General features: G+C 47.2%; 1 protein-coding gene and 1 pseudogene across 1 annotated transcript in view; one reads left to right on the forward strand and one right to left on the reverse strand.

Annotated features, from left to right (window-relative positions):
• The window catches only part of SPON1 (spondin 1), a 312,833-nt gene that overhangs the window by 259,689 nt on the left and 36,655 nt on the right, over positions 1-16,489 (reverse strand). The window lies entirely within an intron of this gene.
• Positions 11,421-11,515, forward strand: LOC133765027 (U2 spliceosomal RNA; annotated as a pseudogene).

Here is a 16,489-nt window from a genome sequence, read left to right on the forward strand (position 1 = left end):
AACCACTTATACCTGGTCATTTGTTTAATCTCATGGTGACAATGGTTTGTAGTATTTTCCTTAATCAGTAACACTTCTGGAGAGTAAAATGAAATTTCTCATCTGAACAAAGGAATATCTAGCATGGGCCAGGAGGGCCACTGCCAATGAAAATGGGCCTGGCTCTACCCCTTGATTAGAGACACATGTCTCCCTCCACACCTCAGCAATCCCTAGGCACCTGCTAAGAGGACCTCAAGGTGCTGTGCAAAGTTACAAGGCCAGCGTCTGCCTTGGAAGCCACAGTCGGCTGATCTGCAGGCAGTTACTGTGCAATGCAGCAAGGTTTGATTGGCCAAATGCAGTGCCTAGTGCATAGTAGGTGATCAAGAAGACTTGTCTGAAATGAAGTTTGAAAAATGGCACTTTGTCTTCTGCGGACATAAAAGCAATCGTGTGCGTCAACACGAGCTTCCTGACTCACCCAATTTAAGCCCCCAGAGTACTACTAAATGATTATTTAAAAATTCTATTTAAAAAGTATTAATTTTAGATTAGACCAGACATGAGCTATCTTAAATTTTTTTGAACAAGATTGGGCATATATTTCTTTTTTTAATGTGAGTATAAAAATATAACAGGGGAAAAAAACATCCGATGCTGAGAGCTTGCTTTAAAGCACCCATTAGCAGTAAGTTAACACTATGTCCCATTGACTGCTAATCAAACTGGGGGGAAACACCACCAATGCTACATCAATGCCGCATGGGCCCTTTCACAAGGGCGTGAATAAATAAGCTGGCTATTGTTTTGCCATAAATGTCTACCTTGATGCATATGTTTCTGCTTTCTTGCTGACATATCAGACACACAATGGTCTCCATCCAACAGGTCTAAATTTCATTAATTAAAAGTTCTAGTGAGGGGCTGGCACTGTGGCGTAAAAGGTTAAGGCTTTGCCTGCAGTGTCGGCATCTTGTAGAGGCGATGGTTCAAGTCCCGGCAGCTCCACTTCCCATCTAGCTCCCTGCTGATGCTCCTGGGAAGGCAGAGAAGGATGACTCAAGTGCTTGGGCCCCACACCCACATAGGAGACCCAGAAGAAGCTTCTGGCTCTTGGCTTTAGCTTGACCTAGACTTAGCCATTATGGACATCTGGGGAGTGGACATCAGTGGATGGAAGATCTCTCTCTCTCTCTCTCTCTCTCCTTCTCTCTCTGTATCTCTGTATTTCAAATAAACAGATAAATCTTAAAAAAAAAAAAAGTCCTAGTGAAAGTGCACAGACCATAGAATCTGCTTACTAGTTTTCTAAGCCTCTTAGCCTCTAGGTGCCCAGTTAAACAGATTATATTAAATGCAATCATGTGTAAAAAGTGCTTAAACTTAGTCAGTGTCCCCATAATACTATCCACAAAGAAAGGAAATTCCTGTGGTATCACCTGCAAGGTGTCAGAGTCCTCTCCCTTTCCCTCCCTTGCAAAGGAATAGGGAAAAAAAAAAAGACAAAAAACAGGCCTGGAGCTGTGCCTTACCGATAAGGCACCTATATCCCACATTGAAGCATCTGGGTTTGATTCCTAACTTCGGCTCCTGGCTGCAACTTCCCAAGTAGTTAGGTTCCTGCCACCTACATGGGAGGCCTGGACTGAGTTCCTGGCTCCTGGCTCTGGCCCTTGGTCCACCTCTGCTTTGTGGACATGTGGGTTGTGAACCAGCATATGGAAACACACACACACACACTCTCTCTGTGCCTTGTGGAAAAAAAAAAGTAAAGAAATGAAACAGGTTCACGATTGGATGTCCCTGGGGAGTAAGTCGTCAACTACCCAGCCCTCTGTGACTACCTGAGAAGGAAAGGCACTGCTTGGCACTTCAGACATCCTCCTGGAGTTCTGGGAGCACAGCCCTCTCCCCAGCCTGCTATGAGCAAGTCAGCTAGGGCCGGTGAAGCCAAAGCTGACTGACCTAGGGCCTGGATATCGCCTCAGAGGCATCCCCAGGACCCTGAAAGCCAACACACTGCACAAGGCACCACGAGCTGCTTCACTCCCAGCAAGGGAGTGGCCAAAGAACCAGCGCACAAGCACATGGAGATATTCCAATAGACGCCTGTGCTTGGCAGTGGACACACAAAATTTCACACTTGATCTTAGCCAAAAGGCCAAGAAGCGATGACACACAAAGCTTCATGACTGAGTTTAGACTTATCCTTAGTTACAAATGTCAATCAAGTCTCTGGAATATCAATTCACAAATTATCAAAAAAAACTTCAGCATGTTTATATTATTCCTTAATATAGCAAGTCCACTTCTGGGGAACCATCTCCATGGAGTAATCTAAAGCGCAAAGGAAACTTTCCTGTTGCTGTGGTTTGAACGTCCCTCAAAATTCATGCGTCAATCTCCAATGTGATAGATGGAGGGCGGGACCTTTCAGCAGTAGTGATTAAGTCATGAAGATGGAGCCCGAACTGTGGGATTAGTGACCTTGCAAAAGGGCTTGAAGGGGCAAGTTTGTCTGTTGTGTCCCTTCCACCACGTGAGAGCTCAGAGTTTGTCTCCTCTGTTCTCAGGATGCCATCTTGGAAGCAGAGAGCAGTGTGCAACAAAGAACTGGCTGGCCTTTAGAACTCGGAGAAATAAGCTTCTATTGTTTATGAGTGCCCTGATCTATGGAACACTCATGTGTCCTCATAATGATGTTCCAGCCAACAGTAGGCCAAACATACAATGGTGGCCCCAGAAGCTTCTACTGCCCAGTGATGCTGTAGCCCTCTGGTTTGTGTAAGGACACCTTGTGGTATTTGCACAATGACAAAACCTCAGAATATATGTGATTCATGGAGGTGTTTTGTTAGCGCAGCACAAACCAAGGCAGAGATTTTTTTTTTGAGTATTTACACGAGTAAAAAACAACAAATTACTCAGGAAATAATCCTTGAGTCACATTTCACTAGGGAGAGGTTAGGAGGATGATTTATGTCCATTAAAAACAATGTCTGCCTAGAATTCTGCTTCTAAGACTTAGTCTCTAGATATATAAGAGGACTTCCAAAAGTTCATGGAAAAATATAATTAAAAGTAGGTTTATTTTGGTGCAACAAGATTTTTAAATCCATGCATATATATAAAAATATGCATATATGCATATTTTTAAATCCATGCATATATTGTTCATTATACACATTTTCCATGAATTTTTCAAGTCCCCTCATCCAATTGAGTATGCATGCATACACACACATACACACACACACAATTTGTTTGCAAAAGAAACAATAACATCCAGGCAACGAGATTTTTAAAAAATCTTATATACTTCTATATCTTTGTTTAGTGGCAACATAAACTATTTTTTAAATTTTATTTATTTATTTGAAAAGCAGAATTAGAGAGAGAGAGGGAGAGACAGAGACAGAGAGAAAGAGATTGCACAAGAGAGAGAGATCCTCCATCCACTGGTTCACTCTCCAAATGGCCACCATGGCCTGCGCTGGGCCAGGCCAAAGCCAGGAGCTAGGTACTTCATCTGGGTCTCCCACGTGGATACAAGGACCCAAGCACTAGTGCCATCTTCCACTGCTTTCCCAGGTGTATTAACAAAGAGCTGGGTCAGAAGTAGAGCAGCCAAGACTTGAAGTGGCATCTATATGTGATGCCCTTGTTGCACACAGTGGCTTAACCCACTGTACCACAACCCTGGCCCTGTATATACCATTTTTATGATTCAATTAATTATTGAAACAGCTATTTCATAAGAGCAAAGCCAGCCATCTGCAGGACAAGAGGCACACCTCTGATCAGGTCCCTGGGATAAGTTTCCTGTGCACAGTGTCCTTCAGCTTACCACGGGCACTATGGCAGGTGTCCCTCCGTTTACTCCCAGAGGTGCAGCATACAGGCACACGTGCTTAGCACACGGATTCCATGCCCTCTGCCATGCACACTGATGCCCCCCTCAGTGCATCATTCTTCCCCCTGCTCCAGCACAGCTCCCAACCCCCTGCTCTCAAACTGCCTATGATCTCCCACAATCAACCACAATCGACACCAAAGATAAAATTTACCACAGTTCCTTGAATCTCAGGTGCAGTGAGATGTAAGACACACCCATGGTGCAGTAACAGATTATCTGGGGGAGAAGGAATCCTACATTTCATGTGCATATCAATTGTAAGATGTATTCAGACTTTTGAAACGCTACAATGGTAGAAATGGGAATTGTAGAACATAAGGAATGCTGCTGTCCCCCTCCCTAGTTGGTGGCAGCCCCTCCTCTCCTTCTCCCTGAGGGCTTTTCACACTTGCTGCCACTCATTGCTAAGAAGCTACAGCAAGGCGCAGGCTATGAGCCAGGACCCCTTGGTCCACTTTGCTGAACTGGGATCCAGGCAACTTGGGCTGGGAGAGGGACAGGGGACATGCACCTCTCACACAGGGCTTCTTCCCCAACATGAACATGGAATCTGCTCATATCCAGAAGCTTCAAAGGATTAAGCCTTCTTAGATCATGGTGCCTACCTTGCTTTCTCTTAAGTCCATTGCACTAGAAACAAGCTTTGCCATTCTTGCTCCTCTCTACAAAGCACCCAAGGGGAGACACAGCCCACACGTTTTAGCATCGTTGCTGTGGGCTTGAGCAAGTAAATAACCCCCTTCTCGTACTATGTTCCTCATAGACTGTGAAGATTAAAGCACATACAGCACCCAGTGTACAGCCTGATATACAGTAGGTGCTCAATACATCTACTAGGCTGGTTTCCTTCAATAGTTCAATAGTTCAGAACGCTCAAATGACAATGTATTCAATAGCTGTGCTACAGCCCCAAGCAGCTTCCCAAACCACACTCAAGCTCTCCATACCTGGGAGATCCACTGGTGAATCAGAGAATTGGGGGAAACAGTTGTCCCAAAGCCCCTTCGCTAACCCCACCTCCATCTTTTTTTCCAAACAGAATGGCTAAGTTGGATTAACTTGCAGTCTTACTCACAGAGTGCCAATAAAATGACTGATGTACTTCTTTGCCAGTTGAGTCAGATTTTTAGTCCAAAACACAAATATAGTCAGATTTTTTTTTTTAAATTTCAAAACTAGGATAAAACCTGGCCAAATGGAAGGAGTGAGGTGTGGGCGTAGCTTTGCCAGTCTTTGTGTTCCCCAGGCCACCTGCATTAATGACACCTGCAAAGCTAAAAGGAGTTCAGAGCATAAGAAGGGAAGAGCTTGCATTGAATAACTTGCAGCAACAGCCGAGGCACTTGCCGCCGTGGTCAGCATGGGGCTTCTGGGACTGCCTGGGTCCTTTCCCAGCCTGCATCTTATGGTGCAGGAGGAGCACGAGCCGAAGTTCAGGCTGGAGCAAACTGATTTAGTAACATGTGTGAAATTACATTTGGAAGACGGGGTTGCTGTTAGAAACAGACCCACTGGGAGAAGACACAAGATATACCAGAGCACAGCCATCAGTGATCCTTCTGCCTGAGGCCAGGCACCGCCTCCTCAGTAAGGCAGCTATGGAAATAGATATGTTTACTATTTCACAACTAAGGACAAGGGCGTGAAACGTGGCCATCCTTTTATTCAACCAACAGTTATTAATTAGCCACCCAAAACCGGGCCCTGGGGATTCCAAGAGGATTAACATGCTTTGCCCTAGAGGAGTGTGCAGCCTGGAAGACAGAGGCAAAGAGGTGCCAACAGAAGGGTGATTCCCCCCCCACCAAAGAAGCCACGGGAGGGGCTTTGAGCTGCATCTCAAGACACAAGTGGGTGTTGCCAGGCTGACAAACTGCTCCATCACTGTTGCCCCTTAGAAGGCTGCAGGATGGGCAAATGGGCGAGCATGGCTTGCACTTCTCCACCGCGAGAAAACACTGGGTGCTGGGCAGCTGCTGTCTGAGGGGTCTGAGTCCGAGTCTCACCATGGGCAACAGCCAGCTCCCATGCAGGCTCTCAGGAAGCTCCATCTCAGGGATGGCCTCGGCGTCCCCATCTTGGTCTTGTGGCTCGGGGTGCAAGGCCAGGGTGGGCATTAAGGTGGATGGTGCCTGTCAGTAGAGCTGGGTCCTCTTGGGCTGCATCGCTGCTGGTACCATGAGTCTTTGCAGCAGTGAGTACCAGGTGCAAGGGGAGACAGAACTCCATAAGAGGCCTCTGGTAGGCTCCCTGTCAAGCCCTGATTGGCTAGGAAGGGCAGTGGCCACAGCAGGTCCTATCTGTGACCTGTAAGGCCCTTATGGCTGGCCCTAACCACTGGACAGTCAGTGGGTGCCCCTCCATCGTGCATTCATCCACAGTTCATTTTCCAGATTCTACTAAGCTCTTCCCACACGTCATCTGCTGCAGCCCTCACACCCATCCTTTGAAGGCGCTATAATTTTTGGTTAATAAGAGGCAGAGCCAGCAATCAAATCCTAAGATATATTCCAAAGCCTCTGCTTTGTGGCTCCCTCTTGCCTCCAGGCCTCTGCAGGTGTAGCTCTTCTTCTCCCGCCTCCTTCTCCCCTAATTCTCATTTGTCCACCAGATTCTTTCGGAGCTCTGTTCTCAAAGCCTTCTCTCACTCCCTGCCTCTGTGCACCCACCACCTCCTTGATGTCCTCCATCATGCTGCTAGCCTCTCACTGGCTGTTCAATTTTCAGGTGTCCCTGAGATCCCATGCCTCACTGTTTGGTCCCCAGCACCCACCCCAGTGCCTTGTACACAGGACAAACGCTACCACCCTGAGGGATCTGATGGAGAAACTGCCTCAGCACTGAATGGGGACCTTGGGGACCACCAGTCCTGAATTCCTGACTGGAAGGGAGACAAAGACTTGGGCCTGGTCTGGGACTAAGTTAGGAGACAAGAGGGCCCCATCCACAGAAGTGATCAGGCTGATACTGGACTCCAGGCAGCATGATGGGCCCTTCCTTGTTCTAGGTGTTGCTGGGAGGCATCTGTCTAACATCCGGGCACCTGGGAGGGCTACACAGTTCATGCCCCAAGAGAGAGGCTGGCAACGGCTCTCCAGGGAGCCACGCCTGTGGTCTGAGAAGGGCCTCCCAGCTGCTTGCACACTGGCTTCTGCTTCTTGCTCTCTAAGAAAGTGAGTCCCTTGGTCTCCGGGGAAATCACTTTTAGTTCCCAGCACCAGGGAAAGAGATGCTAAAGCAGGTTTGTTTCCACAAAAGCAGATGGGGCCACTGCAAGAAGAGGGCAGGCCGGACAGCATGGGGGCTGATGCCCTGCCCTGCTGTGGGAGACCCCTGGGAGGAGCTGGCCAGTGGACTCTGTGGCCCCTGTCTTCCAGAAGGTCAAGGGCCTTCATGTGCAGCTTGGGCCACATTTGCCCTTAAAGCTCACACTCATGTGTGCAAGCCACAGGGAGGGGCATTCTGAAATGTCATGAAAGGAAGCCTTTTTTCCTTCCTAAAGGCAGACACACGTATTTTGGGTTTTCCCACGATTCCTGGTTCAAAACTCCCAAGGCTCTGTTCTTTCCTAGGTGACCAGTGTAACGCTGGGGCACGGTTGGCCTCAGAAGCCCACATCAGAGTCCCAATCTCTGACCTTCTCCTGTCCTCCTTCTACCTGTTCTGTTTTCTCCCCAAGGCAGGCCATGGACACTGCTGCTTCTCTTCCCCAAGGCCAGTCACAGAAACTAAACGTACACCCAGTGTCCCTACCTCTCTATCTGGAGCTGCCCATAAAGAAATTCTCCCATCTACCTTGTCTGATAACGGATCATAAGATCACCACGTTTGGAGGGCCCTGCCACTCCCCAGGAGGAAGGTGGAGGGGGACAGAAGGATCCGGACAGACAGGCCCTGCGGGCTCCCCCTGCCCTACAGCAGAGTCTCGGTCAAAACCCTGAAGCCCCGGCTGGGGGAGCTCGGGCAGCCGAACGCATGGGGCCTGTGGGAGAGGGACAAGGACTCGACCCTGGGGCCTGGAGGTGACCTGCCCAGCTCCACAGGACGGAGGCCCCCACGCTGGGACCTGTCCAGCCTGCGTGCTCTGTGTCTTCCATCCGGCTGCTTATCGGAGGTCGTTAAATACCCCCTTCTCACCCACTCATCGCCCCGCCTCCTTGAGGCCTGAGCGCCTCTTGGACAGAGTAACCGAGGCCGTAGAGAGCGCCGTGGGAACCTCCGTGTGCAGCCGGTGGGCGAGGCGTCCCCGCAGCCCAGGCTCGTCACTGGGTCTGACACGGGGCTGCCTCATCTGAACCCTCAGCCCCCACCTCTGGACAGAGCGCGTCAGAACTGAATTGGAGGCCACCTGGTCTCTGCTGTGGAACTGCCTGCCTGCTTCCTGGAGGGCAGAAACCCTCACCTATTTAGGGATCACAGAAGGGGTCTGTGTTGTGAGTGTGAAGTAGGAGACACTGACTTGAGCTGGTTTATGCCTCTGTATACTCACAGTGCCAGATTACGAAGGGCCTTGTAAGCCATGTCAAAGAATTTGGGTTGACTTGGGAACAACAGGCCTTCGGGATGGTTTTTAAGCAGAGGAATGGAAAATCGAAGAGCAAAGGGCAGGGGACCAGTGAGAGGCCCTGAGAGAAACCCAGGGGCGGATTGAGGCAGAGGGGGACCCAGGAGGCAGAAGGTGGCCTCGGAAGCACCAGAAACTTCTGATATGCAAACCAAGCTTTGCACGTAGATGCACTTCTGATGAGAAGGTGCATTGCTTTCCTTAGATTTCGAGAATAAGAGCCACAGTAACTTGTTAAACTGTCACTTGAAAAACTGTTCAACAATTTAGCAAATGCTAGTCCTTGTGACTTCTGAAACTTGAACCGAGAGAGAGAGCCAGAGTGGAAACCAGGTTTTCAATAGAGTCTAGTGTTCTTTCTTCTGAGCTTCTGCGGCGAAATTCAAACCCACACAGAACAGAGAGGGCTGAGGCCTGCCCTGGGGCTGGAGGTGCTGCTCAGAATCGCCTGCCCTGGACTGGAGGCACAGCCTCTGTGCTTTGGTCCTGATCTGTCTTGGTCACCCCCACCGCTAGCTAGGAAGATGGAATTGATTCTTAAGGGCTCCTCAATAAAGAGGAGAGGGGGGCACTTGTTGCAAAGAATATTAGGATTTCTTCAACTTGAGATCTTACCACAATGCCATTTACCAAGGGCATTGTACCCTCTCCTGGCTGGGGCCCAGCTTCTCCTGCAGAAGAAATGCTGAGAGATGACAGGAACACGCCCTCAATCTCTAGACAGGTGAGCTAGAGCAGGGTGACAGCGTGATTTAATGGAAAAGGCACAGGCGCAGGATCTGAATGCAGCTTATGTCACAGCTAGAAAAGAGAGATCCCAGTGGCTGCCTCCGAGTTTGGGTTGCTGTGAAGAGATAGCAGGTAGTGTGCTGAGGGATGGATGAACATAGAATCCAGTGGTGTTTCCCCTGTGCCTGTGCGCACACACGTGCCTACACATATTTCATTACAAGGGTGACCTACATGGCCTGTGTCAGCAGGAGCCTTCCTCCTCGCAGGAACTCTAAGCTTTCCCCAGTGACCCCAAACGCTCACGCCACCCCAGCCTCCGCTTCCCCTTCACTCAGCCCCACCTTCTGCCTCCACTCATCTCGGTCCTCGCCCATATTCCACGGTTATGCCTTTTCTTTTCTAAATGAGTTCCCAGTCTGCTCTTAGTCCCATCTACCCCTCATCTCCAGACACAAATCCTCCCCCATTTCCAAGCTTTCCCACCTACCACGGTTTCACCAGTCGCCTAAGTCTTAACATCCAGCCTGAGCTAACCCAACTCCCCAAGTGAGAGTAAACTATTCCAGCAAAATCATCAGCCGGGTTCTCTACCATGTGCAAAACCGAGTCACAAGCCCTCTCCCAAGCCTTCTCTTTCTGTATCGGATCCCAGCCCTGCCATTATTCTAGGATTCCTTCACTTATTCCTGTAATACATTTTTATTGAACGTCTGCGTGTCCAACAACACACCAAGCACTGGGAATATAATGGGCCCTGTCCTCATTTGGTGGGAAAGACGGACATTACCACCGTCTGGATGCTGATGCTCCTGCCTGCCCACCCCACCCCAAATCCACAGGCTGGAACTTAATACTCAGTGGGACTGTATTGCAAAGTAAGAAGTGAGGGCTCCACCTATCTGAGTAGGATTAGACCCCTTAGAAAGGAGGCTTGAGGGGCCAACCCTGTGGTGCAGTAGGTTCATCCTCCACCTGCAGTGCCGGCATCCCAAATGGCACCGATTCCAGTCCTGGTTGCTCCTCTTTCAATCCAGCTCTCTGCTGTGGCCTGGGAAAACAGTAGAAGATGGCCCAAGCACTTGGGCCCTTGCACCTGCATGGGAGACCAGGAAGAAGCACCCAGTTCCTGGCTTCGGATTGTCTCAGCTCTGGCTGTTGCGGCAATTTGGGGATTGAACCAGTGGGTGGAAGACCCTTCTCTCTGTCTCTCCCTCTCACTGTAACTCTACCTCTCAAATAAATAAATAAATAAAATCTATATTTAAAAAAAGAGGCTTGAGTAAGCTCTCTTGCCCCTCTACGTTGTGAACATGAAGCCAGAAGGTGCCATTTTGAGAAACAGGCCCTCTGTACAGAGTACATTTTTTGGTACCTTGATCTTGAACTTGCCAGCCTCTGGGACTGTGAGCAATGGATTCCTGTTGTTTATAGATTACCCAGTCTAAAGTGTTTTGTTACAGCAGCCTGAATGCACTAAGACAGGTATTAATTAAATATTCACCAAATACAAACACTGTTATAACTAGGGCATTCCTATAAAAGACGTGTGTGCAATGAGAACATATGGGAGCATCTAATGTTGCTAAGGAAAGCTTTTCCAACCTGCAGCATGTGAGCTGAGATCTTCAAATGAGTAAGCGTTTACTTAGTAGGAAAAGTTGGGCTGGGAACGAGGAGAATGTTCCAACAAGAGGAAAGACATTTATCTACCAGGGCCCTGGGGCAGGAGGCAATTGGAAGTATGCATATTCAGAGCAGACCAATGTGTCTGCAGCCCAGGGAACAAGGGGGATATGGCATGAGATAAGATGGAGAGATGAGTAGGGGCCAGAACTTCCAGGTCTTTAGACTGCTAAAGAATTTTGGTTTTTCCTGAAATTGGTAGCAAATTATTTGACTATCTTCAACCAGCACACACCAAGCCTCTACTATGTGCTAGGTGCTAGGGGACACAGGGAAAATGGCTGGGAATAAAACTAATAAAACCTCCAGGAGCTCACGGACTGGTCAAACACAGCACTGAAGGCTGCTTTGCAGAATCACTGTGCAGCGGCAAAGCTGGGTGCAAGAGGTTACTCTGGTTGTCCAGGGGTAGACTAGCCTAGACTAGGATTAGGCAGAGATGATAGACTAGACTAGACTAAGACTAGGCAGAGAAGGAAAAGAGTTGGTGAAATAGAAAGACACTTAGGAAGTATATTAATAGGACCTAGAAATGGATTGGCCATCGCTTCTCGGCCTTTTGGCTAAGATCAAGTGTAGAAATGGATTGGCCAGGGATGGAGTTTGTTTATTATGAAAATTTTTAATTGCTAGTGTTAGGTAGGAAGTCAGATGTGAGCTTATGTGTGTGTGATATAAAGGCCTAAAGTCAAAGTCATCCTGATAACGCTTCAGGGGCAGCCCAGTGTTCGCATCCTGCCCTGCCCCCTTCTACCTGATAACCTGTCAGGTGAGGGTCCCTGCCCCTTCTGCCTGATAACCTTCCAGATGCAGCCCAGTATCTGCATTTCAAATACCCTGTTCTGACCTGCTCCGGATACAGCGATACAGAGATACAGTGCCAGCTAGGCTTCCTCCTGTCTGATACCTTCAGGGGAAAACTCAGATAGGAGCTTCTTAATATTTACATCCATAAAATCCTTTGTTTCAGGAGGAGATGTGTGAAGACAAAAAGACCCATCTCCTTAAAAACCCCAGGCCTCAACCAGACAATGTGCTGAGCCCTCTGTCTCTCTGCTGAGCCGCCCGCCTGCCTGCCCAGGTGTAATCTCTCCACTCAACCACGTAACCTCGCTCCTCCCCCACCCCCAGTCCGAGCGACTGGGCCCTCTCCCTCAGGTTCTGTCTGGAGAGGTGCCCATCCGTTCTTACGGATGTCCCTTCCCTAATAAACCTTGCTATTTTATCTCCCACTACTCTGTCTCACGCCTGAATTCTTTCTTGTGTGAAGACAAGAACCCTGCCATTCACTGGTAATGCTAGTATTTTATTTTATTTATTTTTTTGACAGTCAGAGTTAGACAGTGAGAGTTAGACAGTGAGAGAGAGAGAGAGAGAGAGAGAGAGAGAAAGGTCTTCCTTCTCTTGGTTCATCCCCCAAATGGCCGCTACGGCTGGCGGGCTGTGCCGATCCGAAGCCAGGAGCCAGGTGCTTCTCCTGGTCTCCCATGCAAGTGCAGGGCCCAAGCACTTGGGCCATCCTCCACTGCCCTCCCGGGCCACAGCAGAGAGCTGGACTGGAAGAGGAGCAACCGGGACAGAACCAGTGCCCCAACCGGGACTAGAACCCCAGGGTGCCAGCGCTGCAGGTAGAGGATTGGCCTAGTGAGCCGTGACACCGGCCCTAATTGCTAGTATTTTAAGGGACATAAATGAAGGAAGAGCCTTAAAACTTGAACAGAAGTAAAGGATCTAATTGAGAGGAAAAGAATTTGGCCTTAGGACAGAGAAGCGAAGCTCCATTATTTTAGATGGAGGAAAAAAGAGGAAAGATGTAGGTAGCTTTGTTAACCTGGTAGCAACAAGTTTAGAAGTTCTGGCCCAGAGATTTCCTTTTTCTCCTTTTTCCCCTTTTTCTATGAGAGTGATGTGAAAAGAGGTATAGATGAGTCCTAAGTGTAAGGAAATCTGCCTTAGGGAAAGTGGGAGAAAGAAACTTCCAAAGTAATTCAGTCCTATCACCAAGCAGGCGGAGGGCTCCCAAGGTCAGGGTATGGCTGTGTATGGTAGGCAGAAAAATGTCCCCCAGAGTGTGTTTCCTTTTTATCCTCACAACTGAGAACATTTCTTTATATGTCAGGAGATGTAATTAATTTAAGAAATTTTTTTAAGCTTATTTAGTTGAAAGGCAGAATGACAGAGAGAGAGGGAATAACACACAGAGAGAGATAACTTCCATCTACTGGTTCTTTGCTGGTTCTCTCTCCAAATGCCCACAACAGCCAGGGCTGGGTCAGGCCAAAGCCGGGAGCCAGGAACTATATCAGAGTCTCCCATATGGGTGGCAGGGACCTAACTACTTGACCCATCATCTGCTGTCTGCCAGGATGTGCCTGAGCAGGGAGCTGGACCCAACGGAGAGCCAGAATTTAATCCCAGGCACTCGATACAGAGTATAGGAATCCCAAGCCAATGCTTACCCCTCTGTGACACAATGCCTGCTCCTAATTTAAGGATCTTAAGAGGAAGTACTTGGGTTATCTAAGTGGAACCTAAATATGCTTGTGTGTATCCCTGACAGAGAGTAGCAGGTGAATTTTGAGACAGAGACATGGAGAAGACCATGTTACTGGTAGAAACCAGAAGCTGGAAGAGCCAAGGAATGGATTTTCCATTAGAGCCCCCAGAAAGAGTATAGTCCTGTTGACTATTGACTATAGTCCTGTTGACCTTGATTTTGGCCCAGTGAAACTAATTTCAAACTTCTGGAACCTTGAACTAGGAGAGAAAAAAAAAAAACAAAACACCAATTTTGTGTGTTCTGTTACAGTAGCCCTGAGAAATGACCAATGCTAATTCACCAATCTGTCTTGGAATGTGACTTTGTCTAGGTGCAGCGCTCAGGTGAAAGCACACAGAAGGAGATTTGGAGCTTTGCCAAATGGGTGTGAGGACTGGGGCAAGGAGTTACAGGCTAGGTGTAAGAATGTTTCTAAAATAGTGAGTTTGGATAAGGAAGGAAAGGAAGAGAGCAGAAGGCAGACGTTAGACGAGAGATGGCAGTGGACTTTATGGCCAGTGGTCCACCATGCATGGCTGAGCAAAAAGCCTCCAAGCCTTTCCAACTCAGCCCTTCACTTGACCCCTGCCTTCAAATGGTCAGGAACTCTGTCCAAGCTAGCTCTTTAATGCCTATCACGTTCATTTCCTAAAAGGGTAGCCCTTGTTATCTCTCACTGCAATTCTAGGCATAATTTCCTAACCAGCCTTCCTGCCTCTGATCTTTGTTGTTGCTTTTGTATTTTTTTTTTTACATTTAAGTTGTTTATTTCTTTTTTTAAAAGTTTTTATTTAATGACTGCATTTTTTCACAGATACAACTTTAGGAATATGGTGGTTCTTTCCCCCATACCCACCTTCCCACCCCTTCTCCCATCCCACCTCCCTCTCCTTCTCCCATCTCCTTCTTCATTATGGTTCATTTTTAGTTTGATTTTATATACAGAGGACCAACTCCATGTTAAGCATAGATTTCAACAGTTTGCACCCACGCACACACACAACATATAGAGCACAGTTTGGGAACACAATTTGCAGTTGATTCTTATAGTACAACGCAATAGGGATGGAGGTCCTACATGGGGAATAAGTGCACAGTGACTTCTGTTGTCCATTTAACAATTAACACTCTTATTGATGACATCAGTGATCACCCACAGCTCTTGCCATGGGCTGCCAAGGCTACGGAAGCCTTTCATGACCATAGACGCCATCAGTATTTGGACACGGCCATAAGCAAAGTGGATGTTCTCTCCTCCCTTCAGAGAAGAGTGTATCCTTCTTTGATGACCCTTTCTTTCCACTGGAGTCTCACAGAGATCCTCCGTGTAGAACATTTTTTTGCCACTGAGTCTTGGCTTCCCATGCCTGAAATGCTCTCTCAGGCCTTTCAGCCAGACCAGGAAGCCTTAAGGGTTGATTCTGAGGTCAGAGTGTTATTTACAGCGAATGTCATTCTAGGAGTCTGCTGTGTGGACTGCTTCCCATTTTGGACTTTCCTTCCTTTTAATTCTATTATTATTACCAGGCACTTGATGTTATTTGTGTGATCACTTTTACACTTAAACCTATCTATAAGTTGACTTTAACACCTAATATGATCATTTTAACAGTTAAGATGGCATTTATACCTCCGATTTTTATGGGTTTGGAGTCCCATGACAAGTTTCTAGGCTGAACCCTTAGAAGCAAGTCTGTAGGACTGTATGCAGAGCTATACTGCTTTACAGTTATAGACTACCTCCTCCCTCTCTTATTCCCCCTCTTATTTTTAACTAGAATCTTTCCCCAATTGACTTAAAATACATATGATTAACTCTATGTTACATAAAGAGTTCAGCATATAGTATGAAGAAGAGAAGATAAAAAGGAAGAAAGAAAACAGAGGGGGGAAAAAAGGACATACAAAATAAAAAGTAACAATAATAATCTGTCCCTTGACAGTCAGGTCGAGGACTATTCAAGTCATTGATTCTAAAAGTGTAAATTTCACTTCTATAGCTTTCATTTTAGGAGTGCTATTAATTCTCCCAAATCAGGGATAACATATGGTATTTGTCTCTTTGGGACTCAGTTATTTCACTAAGTATGAGGTTTTCCGGGTTGCTCCATTTTGTTGCAAATGGCCAGATTTCATTCTTTTTTACTGCCATGTAGTGTTCCATAGTGCACATATCCCATAATTTCTTTATCCAGTCTTTATTTGATGGGCATTTAGGTTGATTCCATGTCTAGCTATTGTGAGTTGAGCTGCAATAAACATGGAGGTGCAGATAGCTTTTTTGTTTACTGATTTCATTTCCCTTGGATAAATACCCAGGAGTGGGATGCCTGCCTCCGAGCTTACATTTTCTAAACCTTTCTAGATCTCTGAGAGTTACCTTCCTAAGATGAAAATTGAATTATCATGTTGTCCCCTGAAACTGGTCAGCCCCCTTCTCCTCTTGCCTAAAAACCATTTCTGTCTGCAGTTGTTAAAAGGATAGAGTCCATGGTCTTAAACTAGCAAGGAGGGGCACTTAGAGATGGCTTCAGCACTCCATCTTATACCCCAGCTTTTGCATGCAACCCAGAGTTCCTGCCATTCCCACATCATAGCATGCTTTCCCACGCCTCTAAACCACTGCTCATACTCCTCTCTGCCCAGACTACCCTTGCACTGATCTCTCTGATTCAGCCAAGGATGAGCCTCTCTTGTCACCCTAATAATAACCATTACTGTTTATTAAGTAGCCATGTGTTAGACATCACGTGAAGTGCATTTCTGAAATTTAAGTCATTTGAGTCACCTAAAGAAGTGGGTGCTATCATTATTCCTATTACACAATAGGCTTAGAGAGGCCATAAAGCACTGTTGTAGAACTAGGATTTGAACCCAGGTTTCTCAGACAATGGAGTTGAAGTCCCAGCACCTTATTATATTTTGAGATGTGACCCAACTCCTTCCTTTGTACTTGTGAGGTCGGTTGTGCATGTCCCAATTATGAAAGTTATGATAACTAATACTTAAGCTCTTACTATGTTCCAAGGACTTCAATGGCTGTCTTTCAAGCTGTGACCACTTTGTTATTTCT

The sequence above is a fragment of the Lepus europaeus genome, chromosome 7 (assembly GCF_033115175.1).
Source record: "Lepus europaeus isolate LE1 chromosome 7, mLepTim1.pri, whole genome shotgun sequence".
In the NCBI taxonomy this organism is placed as follows: Eukaryota; Metazoa; Chordata; class Mammalia; order Lagomorpha; family Leporidae; genus Lepus; species Lepus europaeus.